Source organism: Ictalurus furcatus, chromosome 6, assembly GCF_023375685.1.
Source record: "Ictalurus furcatus strain D&B chromosome 6, Billie_1.0, whole genome shotgun sequence".
NCBI lineage: Eukaryota > Metazoa > Chordata > Actinopteri > Siluriformes > Ictaluridae > Ictalurus > Ictalurus furcatus.
In genome coordinates, this window is record NC_071260.1 from 12492677 (window position 1) to 12512379 (window position 19703).

Here is a 19703-nt window from a genome sequence, read left to right on the forward strand (position 1 = left end):
AGAATAAATGCAAAATGCTAAAATGTAAATGAAACGCCTGGTACTCAATTCTGTATTGGGGAAAACTACACAGACCAGTTATTGAAATCAATTTGTCTGTCAATGTAGCCATTATGTTTCAGGCTTTAGAGTTATGTGTGCTAAATTAACATGCTGTGCTTCACCCATCAAACCAGATGGACACCCAGATGGATTCCACAGTGTTTACTGGGCCCTTAAGCACTCTCGCTAGTGTGTCATACTGAAATATGTTATTCGTCTGATTTAAACAGCCTGAGGCCACAATACGGTCAGGTGATTGTCCTGAAACAACAGATTTGATGTGCTACATAATAGATGAAAGCCAATAAATTTGGATGAACGAGTCTTTTCTTCATCTCAGCCCTCGCTGGCAATCAGATCATCATTGGCAAGATCTCAAGAATGGGTCTTTGTTATTCACATGCTAGATGAGACAAGCACGAGCCCTTCTCTTACTGCTCTTTAAGAGCAAAACCAACCTATATATATATATATCCTTGTCTTACACATCTTCATACACCTAATGTGTCTGAAAGGAATGAGCACAGGACATGCAAAAACGCAGTCAAGAGGAACATCACACTCAGAGGTATTCTGCATCTGAGCAACAGTATGAGTATTGCTGCAAAATTCATTAGTAAACCACTACATCTTTCCTTTATTCAATGTAGAGAGAACAAGACGGAAGTAGCTGGACATAGAGATGTTCTCAATTTGCCATTAACACATATATCTTATCTTGCTGTATTATAGCCAATCTTCAGTGTCTTAACGCTGTCTAGCCATAGGCTTCGATTGCACATAGTTAGGTCATGTTTCATTCCAGGATGAGGTCTTGGATAAAGTCTGTGTAATCTGACCTAAAGGCAATGGACTCTTTATGGATCCCTTTAAGTGCAGCCAGTCACATATGGTTAAACACAAATTAATGGAGGGAGTTGGCTAAGGGAAAAGTGTTGCAATTATTGTCCACCTCATAGCGGGACTGCTTTAAATCACAGCTTGTGACAAGCAGCTTAGTGCATGACAAATAAAAGATCATGAACAAAATGATTCTAAATAGCTCTGCTAGCAAATGATTATGTTGGTTATCTGTGGTGTATAAAAATCTTTATGCTATATACATAATAGACCTGAGTACATTTTAACACAATGTATTATTATTATTATTATTATTATTATTATTATTATTATTATTTACCCTCCATCCATTATATCTAACTACATTATATGTAACTACAACTAAACCTTTGATTTCTTTTTTTTGAATACATTGTTATGAGGTTTCATAATCTCATACCAAGCTTTCATTTCATTAAAAAAAAATCCTTTCAACCCCAAACAAGCTCTTTATGACTATTAAAAGTAATCACTGCTTTCTAAACAGATTATATGCAGTTAGCACCCTCCTCCAGTCTCTTAGCAAAATGATCTGTTCAGTGCATAAACAATCATAAACGTAATCAAAATGCAAATAAATTACACAATTACAAATGACAAAGAAAACATACTAAATTACTATTAACTAAATCCATCTCTCATTCTAATTTGGATCCATGTATCCAAAATTATTTGTATCAATGACAATTCACAGTCAACACACAGATTACCTAGTACCATCACTGTTGACTGTGAATTCATTAACCGAGCCAGAATGTGAAGTAAACAATCCAATTGCCCTTTCTGTCAAGATTGTTTACCTAACCTATCATTTAGCACTATTCAGAACTGAGCATCTGGAAAGAGTTGAACAAATCTTGTTTTGAAAATCTTCAGAGCAAGGATCTCCCACGTAATCTGGCTAAAAACACTCTCCTGTGCTGCGCTGCAGACTTGCATATTTTTCATAACCCACTTATTCTGTCTCTACTCAGTTATTTCTTTCATCAACTCAGACATGTACCCCAGACCTTCCTAATATAGGGTTGAGAGGTCAGTCTAAAACAATCTGATTAGACTGAACTCAACTTCCAGACTACACATATGCTAAAGTATGACAGTTGTAGAAGAAAACGAGAGCATTACATTTCCTGAAAACGATGTGTGCGCTCCTGTTTTTGGCAATTGGCAAGCAATGAGTCTCCCTCGCTCAACACAAACAGCATCAGTGATAGCTCACCCAGGCATGAAATTGATTTTGTAATAACAACCAAGGAGGATCTCGTCCCATAGTGTTAATCAAATTATTTCAAGCAGTGAGGGTGGAGTATGAAAGTGAAACCATTAACTGCTAACAGTAAATCACGCTTGCCAGCCAACCTGTTGTCCTATTAACCCCAAAACCTGTTCAATAGCTAATTAAGGCAATTACTTTCAGGATGACATGCCACTTAATCAGGAGTGACTGGGTCATTTGTAGTGGTGGCTTCATTATCACTGCCAGCTCACACTTTTACACTGGATCGGAAGAAGTGTTGACATATCGCTGATTGCTCAGGATCTTCACCAAACTATCCCTTACAAATGTAAACCAAAGCCAGAGGACAGTTATAGTGAGATTTAAACAACCTTAAGTAGTACACGTGTAAATAGTTATAATGGTCATAGCAGGGCCTACGTCCACCATTACTGGACCAAAGCAACAGATCTAATGTAGGAACTTTTAACTCTATACCTGGCAAAGTTGCTATATTTGGGGTTAATGCTCTCTGTGCCTTTCGCTATACTTCTGCATTCAGCAGTTCCTGGGGTGACTCTGGAATACGGTGTTGGTAAACCGAGACAATCAATATTTAATGTTTAGGCAGATACCTTTGATAGGGATGGATGGAGTCTTGTTCATGTTATTTCTCCCAAAGGTATGCCAGAAGGTGGCTTGGCAACATTAAATCGCCCCTAGCGTTTTGTGAATGTGTTTGTGCATGGTGTTCTGCTATAATCTGCTGTCCCATCCAGGATGTACACCACCACAACCCCGACCAAGATAAAGCTGTAAATGAAAATGAAGATTGTCTTAAAACTGTTTGAAGAATTGCACCTAAAAGACATTTTATGATTTTTTTTGTATCTTTATGAATGTATTTGCTGTCTCACTCAAATATATTTATTTTATGCTGTTGGCTTAGGTGACCTATCGACTAGAATTAAGTAAAAAATAATAAAACTAATCTCATTAAGCATCACAGAAATGGCTGCAGAATATATATATGGATTTGTGGAGTAAAGCCAAGCATCTATAAATAAGTTAGAGTTTGCATTACACACAGTTTCTGACAGTGTTCACAGGGCTGTGCTTTTTGGAATTGTGACCACCCTCCCCACCTTTTCTCACTGTTAAATGTCACTCTTCCCTTTCACGCCTGGCATCAATAAAAGCAGCGTGCACAACAGGACACTGCTCTCACTCGCTCCATGTCCATCTGCACGGTTGAATTAAAATTCAGAGAAGACCTGCTCCACACATAGGCGGGGTAATTTGGAGCAGCACTCCGTCCCCGCTGAGCTGACACCTCAAAGTGTGCAATGGCTATGCATGAGTGAGGTACACACTCTAGTCAGTCGTGACAAAAGACGGAACAATAGCCAGGGTGAAGGTTAGCATGACAGTCCTGACTATGAACCACTTTGGTTAAACAGGAGAAACTGAGCAGAAGTAGTTTGGAAAAACCAGGATAAAAACCTGAATGCTCAAACTGTGCAATTGGCTATGAGTATCGGTGATAGTTTAAGAAATATTCATTCTAAAAAACAATAAAGAAAGTAAGCCAACATAAATTCATAAATTAAGACAAATAAGAATAAAAGGTATAAAAGGAAGACAGGTCGTATAATCCCCAGTGTGCTGCGGACCATTCGCTTGCTGTGAACACATGCCCTTCTGCACAGCATCAGGGAGGGTGTGACCGATTCTGACCAAGAGTCTTTGCTTTAAATTAAAAAAAAAAAGGCAATTAAGCTTTGCAGTTTCTTTGTTTGATATGCCTGTTGTACACAATCGTCTGGGTAGTATACATACTTTGGTAATGTAATGCTCTACAAAGAAAGGACTGCTTCACTGGTCATACTGAAATCGATCTAATTGCACTTAAGATTCAGAAATTAGAAAAGATGAGAATTTAAAAATGGGTCTGATTGAGTACTGATGTCATTTATAGAATTAAATCTTAGGATTTTTTTTTACACCAACAGCATCATGTGGTAGGAAAACAGAACGCTCAAGATACTCCATTTCTCCATTGTGTCTTTGTCGATTTCATACAAAAGTCCCTAACTGTGAAGATTTATTCCTGCCTTCCTGGGTGCCTTATTCAAATGGAGCAAAAAGATTTCATCTCAATTAAAACCGTTGCAATTTTTCAGATGGCTGACCACAGACCAGTAAAGTGGCTTTTAGCTAGTGCCCCCAGAGTGGAGCAGACAATCGCCCATCGCAGCGAACACACTCATGCTACACTGTGGGCCAGGAGCAACACAATAGACACATAAAATGCACTTAAAAACTTTCATAACCACATTATTTTAGTAATCAGAACAGAAATACACCATAATACGCATATAGAGACAATAATGGTTGAATACATCAATGAAAATAAAAATGATTAAATGTTTGGCATGATTGCATCATGCAATCCCAAAGGTGTTCTATAGGATTCAGATCTGGTGACTGGGAAGGCCACTGAAGAACATTGATTGTCATGTTCTTGAAAGCAATTCGAGATGACTTTTGTTTTGTGACATGGTGCATTATCATGCTGGAAGTAGCCATTAGAAGATGGGTAAATTGTGTCTGTGAAGGGATGCACATGGTCAGCAACAATACTCAAATAGGTTGTGGCATTCAAACAATGATTGATTGCTATTAATGGTCCCAGTGTGCCATGAAAACATTCCCCACACCATTACACCACCACCACCAGCCTGGACTGTTGACACAAGGCAGGTTGGGTCCATGGATTCATGCTGTTGGTGACCCTACCATCTGTGTGCTTTAGCAGAAATCGAGATTCATCAGACCAGGCTACATTTTTTCAGCCTTCAACTGTCCAGTTTTGGTGAGCCTGTGCCCACTGCAGAATCAGATTCCTGTTCTTGACTGACAGAAGTGGAACATGGTGTTCTGCTGTTGTAGCGCATCCGCATCAAATTTCGACGTGTTGTGCATTCTGAGATGCTTTTCTGCTCACCACAATTGTGCAGAGTGGTTATCTGAGTTATTGCCTTTCTGTCAGTTCAAACCAGTCTGGCCACTCTCCATTGACCTCTCTCATCAACGAGGTGTTTCTGTCCACTGCACTGCCACTCACTGGATGTTTTTTCTTTATTGCACCATATTGAGTAACCTCTAGAGACTGCTGTGTGTGAAAATCCCAGGAGATCAGCAGTTATAGAAATACTCAAACCAGCCCATCTGGCAACAAAAATCATACCACAGTCAAAATTACTGAGATCACACTTTTTCCACATTCTGATGGTTGATGTGAACATTACCCGAAGCTGCTGGCCCGAATCTGCATGATTTTATGCATTGTATTACTTTCACATGATTGGCTGATTGGAAAATTGCATGAATGAGTAGGTGCACAAGTGTTCCTAATAAAATGCTCAGTGAGTATAATAAACGAATTTTTAGTATGCCCTGAGATGAGAAGTGGGGTCTCATTAGGGGGAAAATTCCCACCTCACACCTCGAGTTCCAGGGATAGGCTCTGAATCCATAGTGACCCTGACCAGGATAAATTGGTTACTGTAGATTTATTAATAAATTTACTAAAGAGATGGATATCCAATGCTAAAATCACATACGGTATTGTCCAATAGGAAAAGTATTTACCCCAGCCCTCTCTAAGTAGGCATTATTGTCTGCTGAACTGTTATGTCGCTACCAAAGAAATCATGAGAAATATTCCTGGCACATAGATAATATGGGCAGAAATACTGTATAAATCTAATATAAATATAAACTAATATAAATCACTATGTATATCAAACATATAGAGTACATTCTGGCACAGAAAGGACAAACCAGCTTAAATGGTGTCAGATTTTTAAATAAATGGAATGACATTTCTGTCAATGGTGAGTACTTTCAGACACAAATTTATCACACCTTGTTTGAAAAAGCTATGACAAGAATAAAACAAAATAACCACCAAGGCAAGTTACTGGAAGACATATGATGCTGGTAGAATAAGTAGTGGTGGTCCATCACAAAATGTGCCTCTGGTCAATATCTGAGCTCTAGGGACCATTACTCACCCTGTCATGCCATAGAGCTTCCAGGATCATATCACACACACACACACACATACACACACACACACACACACAAACACACACACACACACACACTCATGAAGAATGATGAACCCATGCTTGTAAATAATCTCCAGACCAGAAAGTGTCAAACGCTAGGTGTGGCACCCTGACCTGCTTTTAGTCATCTGGAGAAACAGCAGATGAGACACTGAGATTGTCTGACATTTATTGCTAGTACAACCCCAATTCCAAAAAAGTCGGGACGCTGTGTAAAATGTAAATGAAAACAGATTGCATTGATTTGCAAATCTCATAAACCCATATGTTATTCACAATAGAACATAGAAAACAGATCAAATGTTTAAACTGAGTAAATGTACCATTTTAAGGAAAAAATAAGGTAATTTTTATTTTGATGACTGCAACAAGTCTCAAAAAGTTGGGATGGGGACAACAAAAGGCTGGAAATGTAAGGGTTACTAAAAAGAAACAGCTGGAGGAACATTTTCCAACTAATTAGGTTAACTGGCAACAGGTTAGTAACATGATTGGGTATTTAAAAAAAAAAAGAGTATCTTAGAGAGGTAGAGTCTCTCAGAAGTAAAGATGGGATGGAATCTGGATGGAAGCATATGTTGCTCTAAAACGTTAAAACGTATATATACCTTTCAGTATTGATGGTGCCTTTCCAGATGTGCAAGCTGCCAATTCCATAGGCACTAATGCAGCCCCATACCATCAGAGATGCAGGCTTTTGAACTGAGCGCTGATAAAAAGCCGGATGGTCCCTCTCCTCTTTAGTCCTCTTTAGTTTAAAGGACAAGGTGTTCATAGTTTCCAAAAAGAATTTCAGATTTCGATTCGTCTGAGCACAGAACAGTTTTCCACTTTGCCTCAGTCCATTTTAAATGAACTTTGAGTTCTGGAGGTGTTTCTGAGCCCATGCAGTAATATTCATTTCAGAATCCTGCCAGTTTTTAATGCAGTGCCGCCTGAGGCCCCGAAGATCACGGGCATGCACTGTTGACTTTCACCCTTGTCCCTTGCGCACAGAGATTTCTCCAGATTCTCTGAACCTTTTGATGATATTATGCACAGTAGATGATGAGATATTCATATTCTCCACAATTTTATGTTGTGGAACATTATTCTGAAATTGTTCCACAAATTGTAGACTTAGTTTTTCACAGATTGGTGAACCTCTGCCCATCTTTACTTCTGAAGGACTCTGCCTCTCTAAGATACTCTTTTAATACCCAATCCTGTTACTGACTTGTTGCCAATATTCTTTTTAGTAACACTTACTTTTCCAGCCTTTTATTGCCCCTGCCCAACTTTTTTTTTAGATGTGTTGCAACTATCAAATTCAAAATTACCTTATTTTTTTCTTTAAATGGTACATTTACTCAGTTTAAACATTTTATATGTTTTCTATGTTTTCTAAGATTTGCATATCATTGCAAGGTCAAGGATAGTTGCGCTCAGTGATATAAACTGAGGAAAGAAGAAAGCACCTTCATCTGAAAAGTGGATGTTAAAAATAAGTCCCTATGATTTTTGTGCCAGGGGAGATGAAGGTAAATCAGCCCCAGGTTATTTTCAACTGCCAATTTACACCCAACTCCTCTCTTTCATATGAGATCCAGATTCTACTGAAAGTCAGTGAATTGCATTGGTTCATTCACTAAGGCTTTACCTGCTGCATCACTATATCACCTTTATTATGCCTTTATTATTAGCTAATTGGCCAAAAAAAAGTTACTCACCAATAGCAGCATCTCTTTGTACAACGTCAATAAGTTGTATGCCTGACTCTAATCAGACTCTGATGCTGACGTTTTGTTTCCAGCATGAGATTGTAGAGTGTATACAAACAAATCCATGTGTCTTGGAACACTGAGACATTGTAACATTTGAATGGCCTGAATGCAAAAATCACCAGATATTAGATCCAAAGAAAACTTTGGAACAGAGGGCGAAACACCAAACTAGACACCCACATGCGCTAGCTGAAATGTACAGCTAGTTAGTGGAAGAGAGTGGGCTAAAATTGACAGGAACTATTACAAGACATTGGTGGAATCTGGCATCCTTACCTGATAGGACTGGTGCTGTTACTAAGGCAAGAGGCAGTGTATCCAAGCATTAGGATAGGGAAGGAAATTACACATCTATAATTTTTTTGTCTAGGGAGCTTACATGTTATGGCAAGGCAATGCAGGTTTATTTACAGTATATAACACAATTTTATACACCACACATCTCAGAGAGCTTTACAAAAAAATACATGCAGAGTATATTATAGTATACAGGGTGCCCCCAAAGTCTCCATACATAGGGGAAATTAATACTTTTTAGCAATGGCAAGCACATCACACACGACACTGTTGGCATACTTATTAACAAACTGTAAAAGACTGGAAGTGTTTTTGAGAAGTGAGAACCAAGAAGTAGATGTCCACAAACATCCACTGACGCAGGCACAACCGGACGTGGTGCTGTCCCCTATGTATGGAGACTTATAATATAGCATAGTATAGTATAGTATAGTAAAATATAGCATAGTATAGTATAATATAATATAGCATAGTATAGTATAGTATAGTATAGTATAATATAGCATAGTATCGTATAGTATAATATAGCATAGTATAGTATAGTATAGTATAATATAGTATAGTATAGTATAGTATAGTGTAGTATAATATAGCATAGTATAGTATAGTATAGAGTAGTATAATATAGCATAGTATATTATAGTATAGTATAGTATAGTGTAGTATAAGATAGCATAGTATAGTGTAGTGTAGTATAATATAGCATAGTATAGTCTGGTATAGTATAGTATAGTATAGCATAGTATAGTATAGTATAGTACAGAGTAGTATATTATAGCATATTATAGTATAGTATAGTATAGTGTAGTATAATATAGTATAGTATAGCATAGTATAGTCTGGTATAGCATAGAATAGTATAGTATTATATAGCAGAGTATAGTATAGTATAGTATAGTGTAGTATAATATAGCATAGTATAGTATAGTCTGGTATAGTGTACTATAGCATAGTATAGTATAGTATAGTAGACTGTACTTCTATTGTACAACAAGTATAATTGTGCTACAAAAGTCATGATCTCTAAGGAATGCTTGATGAAGGTTTATGCGGCTACACCAAGCATCATTTTGAACACTCTCTCTACTCCATCACAATGATTGCCTGCCAGCACACCTTTGGGAAATGCAATCCTTGCAAGTCAGACAACTCTACACCAAGCTGCACCTGGAGACTGTCATTAAACTCAGTTATTAACTGTGTTTTACTGGGACTTTACTCCTCTGCATTTTCAATGAATGTATATGAGGAAACTTAAGGAGTGATTGATGAAAGTAAAGAAATGCTGAAGTGCCTTCAACCAGAAGATAAAGTCACTGACAAACCAGCTGAAGGAAACTTTTTCATTCAGGCAAGGTAACATGCCTAAGCTGGAAGCCTGTTTTTCTTGGAGGTTTCTCCAAGAAAAAGCTATGAGATGACTAAGTCTTGCCAAGCATAACCCTTTTCAATCACTGAGGTGAAAGTTCTACTTTCCTTGTAACTAAATAACTATCTTAGCCAGTGATTACACTGCTGTATGCATCACTTTAAATCTAGCAAATGTGTCTGAGCGTGCAACAGCAATAAAGCTCACCCAATCATGGGAGCCAGACAATGCCGTAACCATCTGTTGCTGGGAGTCAAATAGAGCATACAGTAATTGGTCCTGCCTGTTAGGCTTCACCAGCTGCTTGGTAGGTGATGGGGAACTGGGTGGGAACTAGCAATGACTTAACAGGGATAAAATGTTTATTTTTTTAAACCCTAGCAATTGAGCTGTTTCTTGTGGATGTCACTCTTTTACATATATTCTCAATCTTTTTAGTGTTTTCAGTTTTTTATTATAGTTGGAATCATTAAAAATGAAATAGTAAAGATGCAATAGCAAAGGATTAGGCTAGTGAAATCTTTCAACTCAGTGTCATCCATTTAAAAATGCATAACCATTTATAAAAATGTAAACAGTACAAAAACGGAGGCTTCTATTTATAAACACAGGGGATGAAGAAGCAATCTGTCCTGCAATCTATTCGCCAAGATTATGCTCGCTGCTTCAGCATTCAGTCGTCAGCCTACCAAAAGGCACTTCAACCCTTCAAAAGGTTTTGAAATGTACATCCTGAAGAGAAACGACCGGAGAAAAAAAACAGCGTTTCAGCATGTGCTGAATATGTAAGTATATGTATGATGCAGAAAAAGTGCAGCGACAGCCTTGAAACACAATGTGTGCAAATTCTGCTCAGCTGTGCTGGTGCTGACACATGTCCGTCAGTGTTCCTGGGATCGTGTTTGTTCCGAAAGCCAGGCACCAGAGGCAGAACTGCAGATTGATGGTACTACATAATTTCAGAGCTGAAATTCTGTCAGTCCTTTGTCCTGAGGGGGCAGAACAATAACGGCAGAGGAGCTGTGAACAATACAGTGCCAAGACATGTAGGAGGCTCCTGGCCTGCTGAGGAGATTAAGCTTCAAGAAGGTGAATCTGCTGGCTCCTCGCTGCATGACGCCCTGCTTGCCTGCCTGCTACATAACTTACCTGTCAGGCAGCCTAAGCCAAATAAGGAAATATGGCATTTCACTTTGTGACCATGATGAATCATGCCCAGAGTGACTTATTTCATACATAGATAGCTTAAGTTAAGCCGAAAATGCTCACAATTGAAAAATAACAGCCAGCAAGCTTCTGAGCTGACATTTTCCCTGTCAATGTTTGATTCGTCAATCCATCAAATAAACATCGGAGCTGTGGAGAGAGAGAGAGAGAGAGAGGGAGAGAGAGAGAGGGAGAGAGAGAAAGAGAGAGAGAGAGCGAGAGAGAGAGAGAGAGAGAGATGTATACTCTTAAGCAATTATACTGATTTCTCATGCACTGTGATCACTGTAATACATTAAAATTCTTTCTAGCTTTTATTTTAGCAAAGTTCTTTTAGTCACCCGAAATATTTTCAGCCAAATTTGTATTGCACACACACCTTCTCACTTTCTCATGCCCTGCCTTTAGTGCTTTATGTTTACGCTCTCAAAGGACGATCTCTAAATCACCAAAAGATGCAATAAATGTACATAGTCGTACATAAATAAAACTGTAAAAGTGTGAAATTGTTTTTCGCTGCTAAAGATGGTGTGAAGTAGATTATCCAGGTAAAGCTCTTGGGCATGGGGCTTTAATTCTCCTGCAATATGTGTTGTTGTTGTTGGGGTTTTTTTAAACAAAAAGAAAGTAAAACAGAGATGACAGATCATGAGAGACACTAATATTTCAACCCATTAATCAACATGTTTGCTTGTAATGCGATTAGACGTAATTGCTATATTGTTGTAGTGATCCATGAGCATTCAGTTCTGCTGATAAAACCACAAAGTGATAATAGTGTTTTATAGCATTCCATGTTTTAAATGATTGTGGATTCTGGCCTGTTGGCATGCAAAATATGTGAATGTGTGCACTTTTATTCAATCACAGAATTTGTGACAGTACGACTAAAATATAAAGAGAAAAGTGTTCTGTCAGCCAGATGGCTATTTGTGCCACTAAAAATCGGCATAAAATTCAGTAAGTAAAATCTATATGTATGTCACTGCACTGCACACACTAGGTTCTTAAATGGATTGAAAGAAGCTGATCTCTTACCCCACCCTTTTTATACATTTGCATTGTGCCACTTTACCAAGTGTTTTAGTGGTAATGAATATTTTTTTTAAAATGCAATGCACTGTTCTTATCTCTCTTTTTTTTTGCATTCACTATGATAATGAAAATTGAGCCCTTTGTATGAAATAAAAAATATATATCAATCCTATAATGCACACAGTATCGGGGCTGCAAATATTTATATTTATAAATATACAATAGAGATAGAAATGTAACAAACCATGCCAGCAAAATGTAGCTCACAGGATAACAGAGCCACCATTTTTTCCCCCTTTAATTTGTCACCAATCTGTAAGTATTAGTATCAATGATGATGCAAATGATGGAAATCCTATACTATGGCCTTAATCACAGTCACAGAATCTCAACCAAAGTTAACACCTGTGGGAGACTTTGGAGCGACATGTTAGACAAAAACAACTGAGGGAATATAATTAGGAAGATTGGTGTTCGACCCTTGCAGTGCAGGACTAGAAGCTTCACAGGACCAGCAGTTACCACAGCATGGGGCAGGTGATTGATGAGAAAAGAAACTGTGGGTAGAGCTTATTTCATGTAGCTGTTAGTATCACACAAAATAACAAGCGTAACTGCCTTTTATACTTTTGTGTTTCACAGAAACAAGTGCTACATTCCTCTATTATTATGAAGACAAGCAATAATACCATTTTGGCTTAACCCAATTTTACACAGACGTCTATCTGGCATTAGCTCAAGGCAAATGTGGTTGAATGGAGTCACTGACACATATTCAGAGCTACTATCAGCTGGCAGATTTATCTCTACTGCTCATGGCTGTAACTAACTATGAGGATACCAAGGTTCACACTTAGGAATTTCTGTTTTTTAACCTCCACATATCTCCTGTTGTCAAATTCAATATGGAAACAGCAATGTGGAATGCGGTGAGGAAAAAACTTACAAATCAAAGCCCAGTCAGCAGTGATGACTGGTTCTCAACTTACTGTTACTTACTTTGGGTTTCCCCATATTTTTAGCTCTCACAAAACACTATGCTTCCAGACATGAACTTCTTGTAGAGAGTTATACAACACACATATTATAAGCTAACATCTGACACAGCTTTGATAGGTGTGAGAACACATCATATACTGTAACTGTGAGTGTTTGTGAGAATAGTTGGTGGGTTGTAAAAACGCATACTCATTAAAATGCTCATTGTAAAATGCATAGCCAAACACAGCTACAGTAAAATTATCTGTTGTCATTTTTAATGTATGCTTTTTCAGTAATTAATGAAGAGAGGCAAGACAGAAAAGGAAGATGAGAAGGCAAGCAACATAGAAGAGAGAGTGAGAGAACGGTAAACTTGACTCTGAGCAGTTTATGTAATAATGTAAGTATAACATGGATTAGAAAGTAGCAATTTTTTCGTATTTGTGGTATATTAGGGCATAGGGCAGCATGGGTAATGCAGTGGGTAATGAAAAGGCCTCACAGCTCCAGGGTTACTGTCTGAATGGGTGGAAACAGTACAGTAGGTGGATTAGCTAAAATGAAATGGCTGTAAATTTGTGTGTGTGTGTGTGTGTGTGTGTGTGTGTGTGTGTGTGTGTGGGTGGACGGTTGCATTATGCCCTGCGATGGACTGGCATCCCATGGAGGATATAGTCTAGCCCCCCACCCAGTGTTCCCAGGATAGGACAGGCTCCGGATAAAGTGATTAATGAAAGTGGGTGACTTTGGTATGTTACATTTCTGTAACGTGGACCTCACAATTTTTTTTTCTGGTCACGGCCCTGCTAATATGCTAAGGTATTACTAAGTCACAATCAGTACTTCACTGCGATACTATACGATACGTAGTATTACTATAAGGTAAGTAGAATTTGCATATGCTCAATTTATGACACATGGTAAGATATGTACAACGTTAATGCGTATATTTGTCTGTACCTGTGGCAGGAATGAAGTATTGTTGCTAGTAATCCCACAACATGAATAAACCACTATTCTTCATCTAGACACAGTCATACGGATTTTGAGTGCAGACAGTAATCATTCTTTCATATCTGGGAATGTGTTTATGTTCCCTTGCTATTAAAAGTCTCTCAGCTATTAATACTTTATTTACAATGTGTAATTTTCATCTTTAAACATGTTAAGATTAGATGACAAAAAAATCACCAAATACCTATCTGGAAGATTTTCTCCAAAATATACTGTAGGCCAAAGACTTTGAAGGTAGGTGTGTTGTTGTAATAAAGCATGCTGTGAGACCCAGAATATCAGGACTCTACCATCATGAATATAACTACTATTATATAATTCTGAGTGTGTAGGAATATGTCGTTTTTAGCCACATTTAGCTGGATATAGTTTATAAATAAAGTGTCAGCATGCCTTCATACATCATTTATTTAGCAAAGAGCCTAAAAGTATCTATAACTACTTTTCATCTTTAATAATTCCTCTCTGCTTACTTTTGATACAGCATATTAGTCAGATACATATTTAGATTCAGTTGCCCTGTTTGGAACTAATAACTGAGAATGCAAAAGACTAGATAATACAATCATTATAATGTCCTGGTCCAAAATGATAAAATGTTAGGTTGCTTTAAACAGTGCTAAAAACCTGATCTCATGTAACAACTGCAGAATTGTGATGAAATCGAATTATTTTGTTCCATTTTATACATTAAAGCTGTTAGAAAAGCTATGATCTTTAATTACACCCCTCATCCTAACCTTAACCATTCATAAAATTCACATTTGCATTGTCATCCGTGTTATTTCCTTGACTATAACCCTATAGGTAGAGCTATGAGGCTATTGGATGGCTGCCATTTGAACACTATTATGCAACTGTACATCTCTCACCTTCAAACCTGGGTCCTCAGCTTTGTTTTATGTTTGTTTTGGGGGTTTTTTTTATGAATGCACAGGCAATAAACAGTTAATGTCAGGCATACGACTGAACTACCTATACACAAATATACAATAAAGGATCTTAATGTGTGATGCAATGTAAACAGAACTTTAAGCCAGGCTCTTGAAACCATGTTCAACTATAGACCTTATTGAAAAATAATTATGTTCTTCATATGTTTGAAAAGGATTATTTTGATTCATTTATATAATAGAACTTATTTCCTGAGAACTACATCCTCTTCTTCTATGATCCCCAATCATCCAAGTAAAAATACAACTAGAGCTATAGCTCGAGCTGAATCAGATTATTGAAGATATTTGCCAGACCAGCAAGTTTTGACAGTAGTGTCAGAAGTGCTATGCGAAAGCTCTGGCAAGCCCTGTATCATTAGCCTGAGTGGCTTTCTCAATTTGAGCCTCATTTTATTAAGGGTTCTTTTTTCTTTAGGAAAATGAGATCAGCAAATTTTTATATCTCAAGAAAAGTAACATAATTTATCATGTATAATGTAATGTATAATGACAGGAGGGAAGACTGGTGGTGAGTAAAGTCCACTGTTGTCGAATGTACCACAATAAAACAAGCACATTTCCATACAGCTGAACGACACCCCCCCCCCCCCCCCTGCATGTCACCAATGTGAAACAGACTGCAAACAAAAGTATAACTTTTGCCTAAGAAAAAAATTCACTTTACCAACTGGAGTAGCAAAATAATGAGCCAATATGGAATCAACTCAATTAGTTAAATGAATAGTTGTCACAACACAAGTCAATCTCCTTTTGCTCACAAAATGAACTGAAATTAGGGGAGTTTTTTTTGCTCTTTTTAATCACATATTAAGCCCCCACTGACTTCCTTTGTCAGGAAGGGAACAATTGTTTGAGCAATGTAACAACACTCCCTCGCAGGTAGCACTTAATTATCACGCCAACTGGATAACAGCTTTGCCACAGCAGCAATGACGAGCTGGATTAATGATACATGAAAAGCAATCTCTAGACCCCACTGCATCCAGCCCACAAGGGCATACTCAGCCCAGACACCTAATAAGGATCTCATAATGTTGAGATACCGTAGGGGTTCAGCCAGGGCCTCACGGCTGTAAATCCCTCACATTAAACTCCTGCAACTGTAGATGGGAACCTATTTCTATTGATCATTGCGAGTGGATGAAAAGCCTATGTTTGAAAATGTAAGCACATTATATCCTACAATCATCGGAGTATAAAGACCATGGTGAAGAAGAAGATGATGATGAAGAGGAAGATGTACAAAGAAAATGAAATGAAATTACACTGTGAATGTGGATTAAATTACAGCCTTATCCACAAAGTCATAAAGGGAAAAAAAATGCAGTGAAGCTGCGAGTACATTTCATAACTGGGAATGAAATGAAGGGGACAGGCTGCAATCTGATCGAAGCCCACACAGACATAGAGTCAGACAGTAATTGCAGAGGCCTCTGTGTTGAGTATAATGAATAAAATATGATGCAGGGGTATTACTGTGCCAGGAGCATGTCATCACTCGCTCAATAATGGGCCATGGCTTCTGCTGAAGGTTGCTCATTACTCTGATTGTCTGAAATACGGAGCTTGTGAATTTACTTGTGTTCTGATTGTCGGTGTTAGCCGAGGCCAACGCAGGGTTGGTGGGTGCGTTTGTGCTTTAGCAGGGAAACAGGCTGTTAAACTCACTGACTGTTCTGGTTGTCGCCCTCATAGTTATTACGGGTTGAAGGTGTCTGTCTAAGAGCAGTAGTGCTTCTGGCACAGATGTACCAACGTTGTTCAAATGGGGAGGAATACTATCATTTTGACTCTGACAGAGATACCAAGTATCATCTAGTTACTATTCACACTGCCTACTAACCAAGCAGCAAAAGCAGTTATCATTATCCAGCACTCATCACACTGAGCCTTATTCCTCCAAATTGTGCAGCACAAGAACAGATTTGACAAATAAATGGTGTATATGTACAACGACTTACAACGTCAAAACGATCAGTCATTTCAGCACAAATGACAATCAGCTTCAGCGCTATGGAAACAAGCTACTGCCCACAAGCATGCATATGGTACACCCCATTTTACCCCCATGTACGTCTAATGTACAGTACATGAAACATGCCCTAATTTAAGCAAGTGCTGTGATAAAGAGCCAATAAAATGAAAGCATTTAGCAAGCTACCAATATTTGATAGAAGACGTAAAAGGACAACAGGGTAATAAATTCTGTGAAGCTAAGTTAGAAGTACTTGTGTATGTGGTTGCTGAAAATAAATATGTTCTTTTTTTATATCCTTAAAAATGGAAAGATAGTGAGGACAAAATGAAAGCATGACATAAAAAAATTTACTATTTCAAGAGAAGAAAAGATGGTCCAAATGTGTTTTTTTTCTTTTGCAATCCTGTTTTTCCTGAATTCAGTTATGGAAAGGAACTGTTCATTTTTATAGAGATGTTTAAACTCAAATTCAATCTGAGATAGTTATGTAAACTCTGTTTATAGATTATAGGACTGTTGTATTTATTGCAGAATTTGAATAGAAATTGAAGTGTCATTTATAAATATGGACGAGTTTCCATCCTGAACAATAAACAAATTCTTATATCCTGGTAAAAGAAATGAATCATTTTCTGGCATCCAGATGAATCCAAAATGAATAAAGTCGCATCTGGAATGTTTTACTGTTGATTATGAAATTCTTTAATAACCTGAAAAAAACATGTGATGATATCCAGGGCATCTCTGAATAGTCCATCTGTCCAATACTATACATCCAGGTCCGTGCTTTCCGGTGCCTTTTGCACACAAATACAAATATTACTCAAACTGAAGGACCAATAAATTTATGAAAATCTACTCAATTTCACTGCTAAACTCCAAAGGACTCAACTAAACTCCATTGTTATTTTTATTGTTATTATTATACTGCTCAGTCCCTCCAGGATTTAGCGATTTTGCGAAAGCAAAATCAAGCAAACTCCGCAATATTCATTCATTTAACGTGCATTCAATCAAAGCCCTCTTCGATTCACGTGCATCGAACATGATTACAACTAAAAGAACAAACAACAAAAAAAAGCACAAAAATCTCCACAAATTGCATCGCAAATTTAAAAAAAAAAAAAAAAAAGCATTTTTGGCTGTAACAATCACAAAAAAAACTCCTGTACAGACTGACTATTCTACTTACAATACTCACAATACTGATATTGCTAATGAAATTGATTCTTTAGCTGCAAACCAAGCATTTTGCAGGTTGTTAAAATGTTAACATTTAAGTTTACACACACTCCAACAAGATATGAGTTGGGTTATAAACTGATGAATAAGGTTAACTGGAATTCGCATATGCTCAATTTATGATCAACTTTGATGAATAAGGGCCAATGTGTTTCTGTATATGTTTATTTTGCTTGTTAGAGTGTATGCTAAAAAGGAGACTTCATTGGCAATGAAATTGCTTCTGTATTTGTAACCAAAATTTTGCACTCTCTCTTAGTCTCTCATGTTCAGTAACCACTTCTTCCTAGTCAGGGTCGTAGTGGATCCAGAACTTATCCCGGGAACACTGGGCATGAGGTGGGATTACACCCTGGAGGGTACACCAGTCCATCACAGAACCAAATATTTGTTTATTTCAATGCAGACTGCATGAGGTGGACTACATAAGGGACTACAGAAAATTCACTAGCAGTTGTGTCTGTACAAAGTTATTTGTGGTGTTGTAGTACTGAACGTTTACAATATTGTGCAACATTACATGCAACAAGGTTAATGTAAGAAATACACGACAATTAAATATTCACATATCAACAAAGTACAGTGCGCCCAGAAATTACTCCTCCCCCAGTTATTATTTCTCTTTTTGCTGTATTGCAACATCAAATTAAAGTATATTAGAATGGGATTTGTTTCTGCTCGTTTTGAAGTGACTCTCAATAAAATTAAATTACATAAAGTGTTTATATGTCCCCAGAATTATTTTTAAAATAAACAGTCTAAAAACTGCATAATTAGGAAGCTTTCAACCCCATTTCTTTTAGCAATCTAAATTAGGACGAGTAGTTCATTTTCGAGAGCTCACACTAAATAAGTTAAACAGGGTAGACCTACATTTATTTAAATCCACTTCTGTCCAATTGTATGCTTGCACAATAAATATCTCTGACTTTCACAGCTAAAATGGCAGACCAGATCAGTCCTGCTGTCATAAAGACCAAAGAACTGCCCATGAAGCTTTGAGATAAAGACGGAAAAGGTTATTAAAACGTCAGCAAAGCTTTGAACCTTCTTACCAGCACTATGAAATCCATTATAACAAAATGGAAAGAATATGGCACAGACCAGACACTACCAAGTTCTAGCCAACATGGATGGATATAAGAAGCAAATATAAGCAAATTGCTGAGGAGAATCTGTTTTTGACTGTATTTAAGGCAAAAATATATGTTCCAACAGGACAGTGAGCAAAAGCACAGGGCAAAATCTACAAAGACATGGATTGAAAAAAAAAAGAAGGTTATGTTTTGGAATGTCCACGTCAAAGCCCAGATTTAAATCCAATTGAAAATCTTATGGTTTGACCTGAAAATCGCTGTCCACAAATATTTCCTTTCTAATCTGGCAGAGATTAGATGGGAAAATGTTCATAATCAAAATGTGTTCATAAATTTCATAGAGACACATCCGCTACTTCAATTATGTAGTTTATAGATTTATTTATTTATTTTTAATTATATAATATAATATTAAAAAATTAATATCTGAAATATTTCATTTCAAATCATTCTGAAGACATCCAAATATTTTATTATATAAAATATTGATTA

General features: G+C 37.3%; 1 protein-coding gene across 1 annotated transcript in view; it reads right to left on the bottom strand.

Moving 5' to 3' along the window:
• The window catches only part of hs6st3b (heparan sulfate 6-O-sulfotransferase 3b), a 65965-nt gene that overhangs the window by 38580 nt on the left and 7682 nt on the right, over positions 1-19703 (bottom strand). The window lies entirely within an intron of this gene.